The sequence below is a fragment of the Octodon degus genome, unplaced genomic scaffold (genome assembly GCF_000260255.1).
Source record: "Octodon degus isolate 3935 unplaced genomic scaffold, OctDeg1.0 scaffold00102, whole genome shotgun sequence".
In the NCBI taxonomy this organism is placed as follows: Eukaryota; Metazoa; Chordata; class Mammalia; order Rodentia; family Octodontidae; genus Octodon; species Octodon degus.
In genome coordinates this window covers 3151455-3161900 of record NW_004524678.1, presented here as the reverse complement: position 1 = coordinate 3161900, position 10446 = coordinate 3151455, and the positions used below count along the sequence as shown (strand labels likewise).

The 10446-nt window shown below is 45.8% G+C and overlaps 1 protein-coding gene across 2 annotated transcripts in view; it reads left to right on the top strand.

Annotated features, from left to right (window-relative positions):
• Positions 1–958: 958 nt before the first annotated feature.
• The window catches only part of Gng2 (G protein subunit gamma 2), a 125102-nt gene continuing 115614 nt past the window's right edge, over positions 959–10446 (top strand). The window contains exon 1 of one of the 2 annotated variants that reach the window (XM_004638751.2): positions 959–1230. The gene's annotated coding sequence lies outside the window, so the exon portion shown is untranslated. The remainder of the gene's footprint in view (positions 1231–10446) is intronic. The other variant, XM_023723746.1, reaches the window with a different exon arrangement.

Here is a 10446-nt window from a genome sequence, read left to right as displayed (position 1 = left end):
ACCACTGACTGCACGAGTCACTTGCCACCTCTGAGTTTTAGCCTCCTCTAAAAATCGTAAGAGCTAGAGCGTGTTGAATACTTAGTACTCTCCCAGAGCTATTCGTGGCATCTCTGTTCAGTGTTAATCCTGATTTCTCTTCTGGGGTGTGACCATCACCGTCCCCATTTTGCTGACCAGGGAACGAAGGCACATGGAGGTCGAAGGATGTGCCCAAACTGACAAAGGCAGGAATGGCAGCTTGGATTCTGTTTTGGCAGACAGATTGGCTGCTGGCTCCGCCCTTATCCATGTCAATGGTACCGTCTAGAATGAAGTCAGGACTGGAGAGCCACCGGGATCCTCTGGGCCCCACCTGGGTGTAGGAAGGGCTCGTATTTCTGGGCTGGGAATCCACAGCTTTCAGTGTGACCTCCTTCCTCCCAGTTAAGCAAACCTGCTGTGGCATCATGGCCCACACAGCAGGGCTTAGTTTGGTCCCCACGTCCCACAGAAACATTTGCCAGGGCTGCGTTTTGCTGAGCATGTGGGTTAAGTAAAGTCTGAGTGGTAGCGGGCCTGGGAGAAATGAAGCTACTGGATTGTTGGCTACAGAGGAAAACTCCGCAGCTACAAGCTGCCAACTGCAAGGAGATGGGAACCATTGTAAAACAGAGTGCAGCTGAGGCTGGGGCTGCATGCTAGGGCCAGAGCCTGGCCAGGGACCCAGGAAAAACAGTACCAGAAGCAGGAACGAGAACAAGAAATTAAGTTCAGGCTCAAAAAGTAGCAGGGGGTTCAAGAAGTGGGGTCCCAGGGCCAGTGGAGGCTGCGGGGGTTGAGGGTCAGGAGTGAAAAGGGAAGGGAAGGCCTGCCCACAGCACCAAAGGACCTGGAACAAAGGGCTCAAGAGGGTGGCAATCAAACCTCCCTCAGTAACCCCGGCGAGTTGGCAAAATCACTAGCGTAAGCCTGAAATACAGAGAGGGAAAGGAAGAAAGCTGCTAGCAGCTACGGAGAAGAGGAGGAAGTGGGAGATGAGCTGCTTCCTGTAGCCTGAACGCTGATTGAAGACAAAGCTGGGTGTGGACCAGTCCCCGGGCTGCAGCCGCCCCTACACACACAGCGCTGCCGCGGCTCAGGGGGCGACTCCTACTACTGCTGGACGGCTGCGCGGGCTGGGCTGGAGCTCGCTGCAAGCAAGCGCAGCGCTGCCAGGGAAGCCGCTCTTTCACCAAGCCCCGGGCCAAGGTAAAGGATACGTTTTCTGTGCTGCTCCTTTCTAATGGAGGGGAAAAGAAATGGACCAGTGCCGTGGGTTCTTCTTATTTTAGGGCAGATTTCTACGGGAAGCTGGGTACCTTGCTTCAGAATTTGGGGGGAAGGATTAGAAGGGCTTTGGGGATGATGGTTAAATGTGTGACACATTTGCTTTAAACAAAAATCGTCCTCCGTGCCTAGCTTTGGGGACTTACCGGGGAAACAGGCTAGATGTGAGAAGCGGTTTGCCCAGCTCTGTGGGAAGAAGAAAAGCGGGACTGAGTTGGATCAGCTGAAGCCGGCGAGCTGGGGTCTGAGGATCGGAGCTGCAGTCCCCCGCTGGGGTGGAAGTGGTGGGAAACCTGAGGCGCATTCTCTCTTTCTGCCTTCTGCTTTGCAATACAATGGCCGTGATTTGGCTTTGGGGGGCTAGCGGATTAAGTCCTTTTGTCCTGAGATTTTATTTTATTATTTATTTATCTTGCCGACAAAGAGTCGTTTTGCCTACATGAGGGACTGTATTTACCTCTGAAAAAAACCTCAGGGTGTCTTCCTCCCTTGGCTCTGTATGGCTGTCCTCAGAGGAGCCTCGCCAGCTGCTACCATTTGCCAGCGAGTCTCAGCCCAGAGTTGCATCCTTGTTCGCAGGAGCGTGGCAGCCCAGGGAGAGTAACTGAGGCATGTGCATGGACGTGCTGTTTACGCGGACTCAATGCACCTCCAGGTCGGGGGCAGTCAGCCTCATCAGAGACCATAAGTAACCTGAGCGGGGCTGCTGCCTTCACGCATGTGGCAAGCCCGGAGTAGTATGGCCCAAGCATAATCACTGTGCTCCCGCTTCCTGAGCTATAGGTGCTATTAATGAGAGGCCTGACTTGTTCACGTTTATGAATGATTGATGAAAGTATGGTAAATAGGGCTCGAGCTGAGACCAAGGGTCCTGTGGCAGGATATGTGGCAGAAATCGTTCAACAGCCTCGGGTGCCACGATTTTTTTTAAGCATCGAGCTTTGTATCTTCAACAAAAAGTGTGCTTATTGATAAAAAGGGTTTTTATAGTGGAAGGTTTTATAATTTTAAAGGAAGAAAGAAAACTGCTTGTCGTGGAGTAAAAAATAAAATGGCATATGCTGATGCTCATAAATTCTTAAAATACAAGTTTTAAAAGTGCGAATGATTCCAATGGAGAATGTAGCTACCTTTCTGGTGGTCCCTAGGCGCGACTGGATGCAGCGTTTAGGTCGTTGTTGCTTTTGTTTTGTTTTCTCCCATTATTATAATACTGATTTAGCTCCCTGGAATTTGTCAAGTAGCATTGTCAGAGACAGGAAGCTTACAGAGAAACTAAAGAAAAATGTGTATTTTTTCTGGGGCTTTTCATTAAAGTAAAGCTGCACCATTCCTAAGAGACAAAGTATTCCTGGCACTGAAGCCACGTAGCCCATCTGAAGATTTCCCTGAATTCATAAAAGCTGGGCGAGGACCAAGGCATGTCTCCGATTCCACAGTTCCCTTGCCTTTTGCATCCTTGCGTGAAATATGCGGCAATAATCTTTCCATGTGGGAGATTTGGGCTGGGCCACAGTGACCCACAGTCAAGCTGCATGGCGAGAAATGAGGTAGACTTTTGGGAATCTGGGCCGGACTTTGGTGCTGGTCCATGTGCAGGATGGAGGCTCTAGGTAGTGTCCACACCCTGCTTTGTTTGGGGAGGTGCAGAAAATATGCACTACTCTTCTTTGTGTCTTCCACACAAGAGTAAGAAGATAAAACCTTGATCAACAGATCTAGTCGAGTGATGAGGGCCCCCACTATCTTTCTGCAAACAACTAAGGGGTGCCTATTTTCTGTACAGCCCAAAACATTTCCTTAATTGTTCAATTCTAGCTTGAAGCAGAATATTAGTAACAGCACACCAGCAACTATGATGGTAGAATGTTCAGGAATAAGATGAACACAAGGGGGCTAGTTTATCCTGGCCATATGGAACATTGAAAGCCATAACGCTTTTGTTTAGAGTGTTCAGTGGCTTTTGAGGGAGTCGCCTGCAGTTTTAATTGTGTCTTTCCCCTAGCATATGGCCAGCGGATGAATGGGAACGTGATTCCATTATTTTGCGGCCAGCCCTGGGGCCTCATGTGGTGGGCACGGAGTGGCACGGTGTGCTTGCTTGGCTGACTCTTTTTAGTAGACTTCAGAAGGCAGACCCAACTTTTAAGTCTAGAAGCTCTGTAGTCAAAGCAGAGAGCCTGCTCACAAGAGACTTCTATGGGGAGAAGAAAAGCACACCAGGGGGTGAAAAGAACAGAGGCTTCCACGTCAGGCAGGTTCAGCTTTGGCTCCTACCTCTGTTTCTTACTACTTGACCCGGTGGATTAATTAATTAATGAAACTTACTTAGTGTGTTTGTTGTAAAGAAGGGTTGGTAGTGCATAGGCTTTGTTCGGCTTGCTTTTTGCTTTTGTGTGTAAATAACAGAGTTCTTGGTACGTAGAAGAGACTCAAGGGCCATTTTATTTTCCTTCCTTGGCAGCAAAGCTTGTGTAGCCTTGATCTTTGCCTCTAAGGGTAGGAGAGGGTTTATTGTGAAAAATGTTCATCACATTAAATTTAACCATCTTTACATGTACAGTTTTGTGACGTTAAGTATAATTGCATTATTGCGTTAGTCACCCATCCATCCACAGAACTCTTTTTTTTTTTTTTTTTTTTTTTTTTTTGGTACAGGGTCTCACTATGCAGATTGGACTCATAGTGATGCTCCTGTTTTCAGCTTTCCCAGTGCTGGGATTACAGGCGTGCACCACCACGCCCGGACTCTATGGCGGGGCCGGTGCGGCAAGGGGTGCCAGGGACCCAGCCTAGTCCTGGCGTTTGCCTAAGCAAGTGCTTCCTCTGCTGAGCTATCTTGCTGGTCCCACAAAACTCTGCTAATCCTACAAAATGGAAAGAAACTGCGCCTATGAGAAAATCACTCTTCATTCATTTTACCTCCCAGGTCCTCGTAAGCACTATTCCACTTTGTGTCTATGAATTTGACTCTGCACCTTGTGTAAGCGGAATCAGACAGCAGCTAGCTGCCCCTTTGTGACTGGCTAAATTCACTTCGTGTGTTGTTTTCAAAGTTTATGAACGTTATAGCACATGTCAGATTTCCCTTCTTTTGTAAGGTTGAGTAATATTCTGTTGCCTGCATATTCCATGTATTACTGATGCCTTTGTCCTTTGATAGACACTTGGACCACTTTTTGGCTATTATAAATAATGCTGCTGTGAGTGCAGATGTACATATATGGTAGAGCTCCTGTTCTGATTTCTTTGGATGTCCAGAAGTGCTGCAATATAGTAAATCTATGTTTAATTTTTGAGGGATTGCCCATGATTCTTTCCACAGCAGCTGGCACCATTCCACCTCTCCGCCAGAGGTGCCCACGGGCGCTCCACATTTCACCAATACGTGTTTTCTGTTGGTTGCAGATGCCACCTATCCCGAAGCGTAGGAAGTGGTACTTCACGGCACACTGATCTCCACTGTCCTAGTGATTGGTGATGCCGAGTACCTTCTCATGTGCCTGTTGGTCCTGCCGTGTCCCCTTGGAGAACTGTCTTTTCAAGTCCTTCACTACTTTCTAATTGAATCATTTCTGAGAAGACATTTCTAAATGGTGGGATCTCAGCTTTATTTCACTACATTATGATGATCATATTTGTATTTAATCTGTATACGCCTCATCCCTGCCCAGATTTGTACTTTTCTTAAAAGGTGGAAAAGAAGAAAGTTGGGGCTGGCCAGATAGCTCAGTGGACTAAAGCGCCTGCTTAGGCAGAGTGTGGTGGCCTGGGTTCGATCCCCAACTTGCCATGCTGGCCCCGCCCCTGTGGCATGCTGAGATGGTGATTGAAAGTGGGTGTGGTGGAGAGTGCCTGTAATCCCAGTGCTTGGGAGGCTGAGAACAGGAGGATCACTACAAGTCCAGTCTACATAGCGGACTCTATAGAACCTGCAGACCCTGCATACCCTGTACCAAATACATATTAAAAAAAAAAAAAAAAAAAAGGAGAAGGCAAAAGTGAGACAGTACACCTAGGACCTAGGTCCTGTGACTTGGCGATCACAGAAGCCTGATGATGCCATTCAACCTTTCACGTGGCCAGTCACACCAGTGACCTTGCTGGTCAGGGCATAGACCAGGCCACTGCCATGGAGTCCCCGGAAGGCTGTTATTTCATGAGCTTTTGGGGCCATCCTCACTCACTGGTGAAGCTACTCAGAATGAAAATAAAGCAATATCTAATGACAGAGTCAGAAAAAAAAAAAAAAAGAAAAGAAAGCAAGTTAAAGATCTAGGGCTGGGGACATAGCTCAGTAGAATAAGAGCTTGCCGGGCAAGCTCAAGGGCCTGAGTTCAAACCCTGGTTCCTCAAAAAAATATAAAATAAAATAAAGATCTACATTGTTCTTGCCTTTAAAATGATGAGCATTTTAAATGTGCATGTAGAGCACCCACTGTAATTAAACAAGAAGTGAGTTTTTTGTTTTTTTAAATGGATTTGGTTGTTGCGGGGTCTCACTATGCAGCTTGGACTCTTAGTGATCCTCCTGCCTTCAGCCTCCCTGGTGCTGGGATTATCCGTACGCACCACCATGCTTGGTCTCTGTGACTGGCTCATCCCACCCTGGGGGTGGGGCTGGTGTGGCATGTGGTTCCAGGGATTGAACCACACTCTTTTTTTTTTTTTTTTTCCATAATTTTATTGAGAAACAAATAGCAATGAGACAGTTTCAAACCAAATTGGTAGGACAGTTTCAATAATTAACACATTGCATACATTCTTCCTAGTGGTTAATTGCTGTACAAGATGCGGACATGACATCCTATTTTACAAACACTATTAGAACAAATCCCTACCTCCCACACCGCGCCCACAGAGTAGGAATTTCTGTCGAGTTCTGGGAACCCCCAGATCCAGTCCTAGTCCAGGCCTGGTGAGTGTGTGGGAGAGCTGCCTCTCCCTGCTACTCCACCTTGTCCCCTCCAGACTCAGCTCAGGCCGGGCATACAGGCCTGGGTGAAACCCTTCAGCTGCAATCCCTGTAGAGTATAGGGGGCAGAACCACCCAGCTAGTCCAGGAACAGAACATCTTGCCAGAGGGGCACAACAGGTTCACCCCCAAGGGGAGCAACAGAAGGAACTGAGCACAGCAGCCAGACCCAAGCCAGGCACAGCTTAGTTTCACAGATAAGTTTCTGTTAACAAAATAGGATTGTAATCCAGATTTCACTTTAAATAAAATCCTAACTTTGTAGATCTACACCTGAACTTCAGTAGGTGTGAACCACACTCTTGCCTAAGCTTGTGTAAGCAGGCGCTTTAGTCTGCTGAACTGTCTGGCCGGCCCAAGGAATGAGTTGGGTTTTTTTGTGTGTGTGTGGCTGGTTTAGCCCATCCTGGGGGCAGGGCTAGCGCTGCATGTGGTGCCAGGAATCGAACCTCGGTCCCTGTGCCTGCCTAAGCTTGCCTAAGCAGGTGCTCTAGACCACTGAGCTATCTCGCCAACTCTAGAACTGAGTTTATGAGATAAGTTTCTGTTAACAAAATAGGATTGTAATCCAGATTTCACTTTAAAACCCAAGAACCTTTCTATTCTTTCTATTACAGATTTCACTCCTAATTCCCAAACCAGTGAGGTGGGATGTAGCTGGGAAGAGGTTAGCATAAAGAGTAAGGAGGACTCTTGAATAGTAGCAATGGCTGACCTTGGTGTTCTGTGCAGACACTGATGTTATAGGGTCTCAGGAGGCCCTGAGTGACGATATTAACTTTCTGCATGAGTGTTAGAGTAATGGCAGTTTGTAGATAATGATCCTTAGTTTTATTTAATTTGCAAATCTATAATTCTACCGTCACAATGACAACTCAGGCAGCTTGCTTCTCTAGGCCTAGGTGGAAAAAGACGTTACAGAGTGTTGTAGTTTGTGTCTAGGTGTCCCCCTAAAGTCTTCTGCAGTCATGGGGAGGGGGGAATTTGGGAGTTGGTGGCTGAATCACGAGGGTGGGACGCTGGGATTAAGGGCCTGTGATCAGTTCACTGGTTGGTTTGGCACTGCCCCAATCCCAGCAACCTAGGTAGAGTGTAAAAGAGGGAGTTCAAAGAAAGAATTAAAGCCACTTGCTGCTTTTGCTGTCTTCTGCGGCTGTGAATGGCTGTCTCTCTGCCCTGTGCCATCCTGCCTTGGAGCCAGCGGATTGTGGATTGGAACACTCTAAACTGTGAGCTGAATAAACCTTTCCTCCCTTAACTCTGGGCATCAAGTGTTTGTCTCAGCAATGAAAAAAGGAACTTAAGGCTCAATGAAAAAAAGGAACTTATCGTTACACTTTGCGTCCAAATTAACTATTCATTAACCTGATTTGTTCATTCTACAAGGGATACATACACCCCCATGGCACCTCAAATATACAGTCAGTTATTATTTGTCCATTAAAAATAAAATAAAAAGATTTAGTCCTTGGGCTGGGACATTATAGAAGCATGAAGCCGAAAATGACCTGGGGTTACCTGGCCTTTATCAACCCCACCCACCAAGATAGATAATTTGGGGCCGGGGAGATGGCTCAATAGAATAAGCACTTGCTTGGCAAGTGCAAGGGTCTGAGTTCAATCCTTGTTTCCACAAAAAAAAAAAAAAAAAGGAAAGAAAGAAAAAAAGAAAAAGAAAAAGAAAAATTAGACAATGAAGTAGACCTGTAGAGTTGGCCACTTGGTACTGCCTCATTGCCCCAGGCTTACAGTTTTTCTTCCTTCCATACTAGGGCAATGGGATTGGAAGAGGTTTTTTTCTTAACTTTATCCTTCTTAAAATTGCTTGAAAGACTAAATTATCTTGTTGGAAAAGAGAGGATAAATTTAAATTTAATTCTCTATTAAATACAGGGTTTGTGTGTCCAGATTTATTCTAGAAGATAACAATGTAAAATAGAGATTCAAGTTTGCTGGTAAGAGTATTACAGGTGTTTATTTATTTCTCCTTATTTACGTGGTTTCTGAAAACCCTCTAGGTCAAGTAGAATGAAGGGTTCTTAATGGAAGTCTGAGTTCAGATGAGCTCTGAAGGTCTTAGAGAGTCCTGTTACCAAATTTTCACAAAACATGTTTTGTAGAAGTGGTACCACTGTACCCCACTGTACATTGAAGTTTGAGGTAAGGTAGGACTAGCCCTGTTATCTCCTTTTGTAAATTAATGAAGTTTATTGGTATAATTTACATATATGTAACAAACATCCTAAGAATTTATACCTGAACATGACATATTTTGATTCTTTTTCCCCCATTCCCATACCCTCCTTTCAACTCCTACCCCTAACTCTAACCCTTCAACCCTTTTTCCCCCTCCTTATTTACAAATCTTTGTTTCCATTTAATCCTCCTTTTCTTATTTTGTTTCTTTTCCCCCTCCCCTTCCCTAGTTCTACTTACCATTTGAACATTTTCTTCCTATTTCACAATATCTATTATAATTTTGGTCCTTATTTACACTTTCAGTTTCTCACTCCAGAGAAACAACATGGTATTTGCACATGTGTCCTGTTTAGTTCACTTAAGAGTATGGTATTCTGGTGTATCCATTTAGCTAGAATGGCTCAAGTTTATCCTTCTTCGTGGCTGAGTAGTATTCTATTGTTATACAAAACTCACATCTTCTTTATCCATTCATCTGATGATGGACATTTGGGTTGTTTGCAAGACTTAACTATTACAGACTGTGCTGGCAACAACAGAAATTTATTTCTCACCATTCAGGAGTCTGAGATGTGTAAGATCAAGGTGCTGGCAGAGTAGATGTTTCATGAAGATGTGCTCCTCGTAGGTGGTGCCTTCTGTGTGAACCCAGAGCCTTCACACTGAGCTATGTCCCCAACCTTTTCCATCTTCTCTTTTGAGACAGGATCTCATTCTGTCGCCCAGGTGTCGAAGCTGGGTTCCAAGTTGTTATCTTCCTGCCTCGACTTCCCAGAGTGCTGAGATTATAGCCATCCACCACTGTCCATGGCTTACTGACACTTGTTTTCTTGTAACATTCAGAAGGGCTAGCTAGTATCCCTGGTCTCTTTTATAAAGAGCCCCAACCCCATTTATGACCAGTAGCAACCTCCAGAGCCCCATCTTCCACTCACTGCAACCCTACTGGGGTTCCGATTCCAGCATATGACTTCTGGGGTCACAAATATCTAGACCATCGCATTGTTCGTTTTCTCTTTCTTCCTTTCTAGGTCAACTTAACAGGGGCTTTCCTTCCCAAGCAAATCCTCTGCTTGTGTTCCCCATCCCTTCCATACTTAATTTCTAAGCAATTATGTTCTCATAGTACCTTCATCTGTTTCGGACATTTTTGGTATCTTCTCCTCATCGGTCCTTTCCTCTGTCTTAAATATGTTTCGTTTTTCTGTGCACCATGAGCTTATTAAAAATGAAGGAAACGGGCTGGTGAGATGGCTCAGTGGTCTAAAGCACCTACTTAGAACAAGCTTAGCAAAGCACAAGGGACCGCGGTTCAATCCCCCAGCACCACATGCCAGCCAGCCCTGCCCCCTGGTGGGCTGAGCTGGTCACACACACACACACACACACACACACACACACACTAAATAAATAAATATTAAAAAAAATAAAAATAAAAATAAATAAATAAAAATGAAGGAAACAACCCTCCTGCCAGCATTGCTCTTCCTTGACTTTTTCAATCTCTACTAATTTTCTTGTTTGCTTCCTACCTCTATAAAGGGTCCCAACGTCTCCATCCCTTCCAGTGTCTGCTCCTTTGACAGCACTCTCAAAATCGGGTCATTTAGCCACCAAGTCACAGCCTTTCCTGCGATTTCAGTCACGGCTGTGTGCGCCAGGCCAACCGGATCCTCCTCCTGGCCTCAAACTGCTCTCTAAGCAGTTGACAGCCAGGGTCTTGTTCAGGCCTCCTCTGTTTGAAGTAGGGCCAGGCAGGGGCTGTTGGCAGGTCAATTCCAGTGGCCCTCTCCTCCACGAAGCCTTCTTGCGTTCTTTCCTTCTTTCCCTGATTAGGAACAATCTCTGCTTTCTCTGTAGCTTCTGTTCTTTCATCACGGTACACAGATATAAAACAGCCTGCTTTGGCATTTGCCCTCTTTTTAAGATGTGGCGAGCCTCCTGAGGACAGCAGTCATATCTGG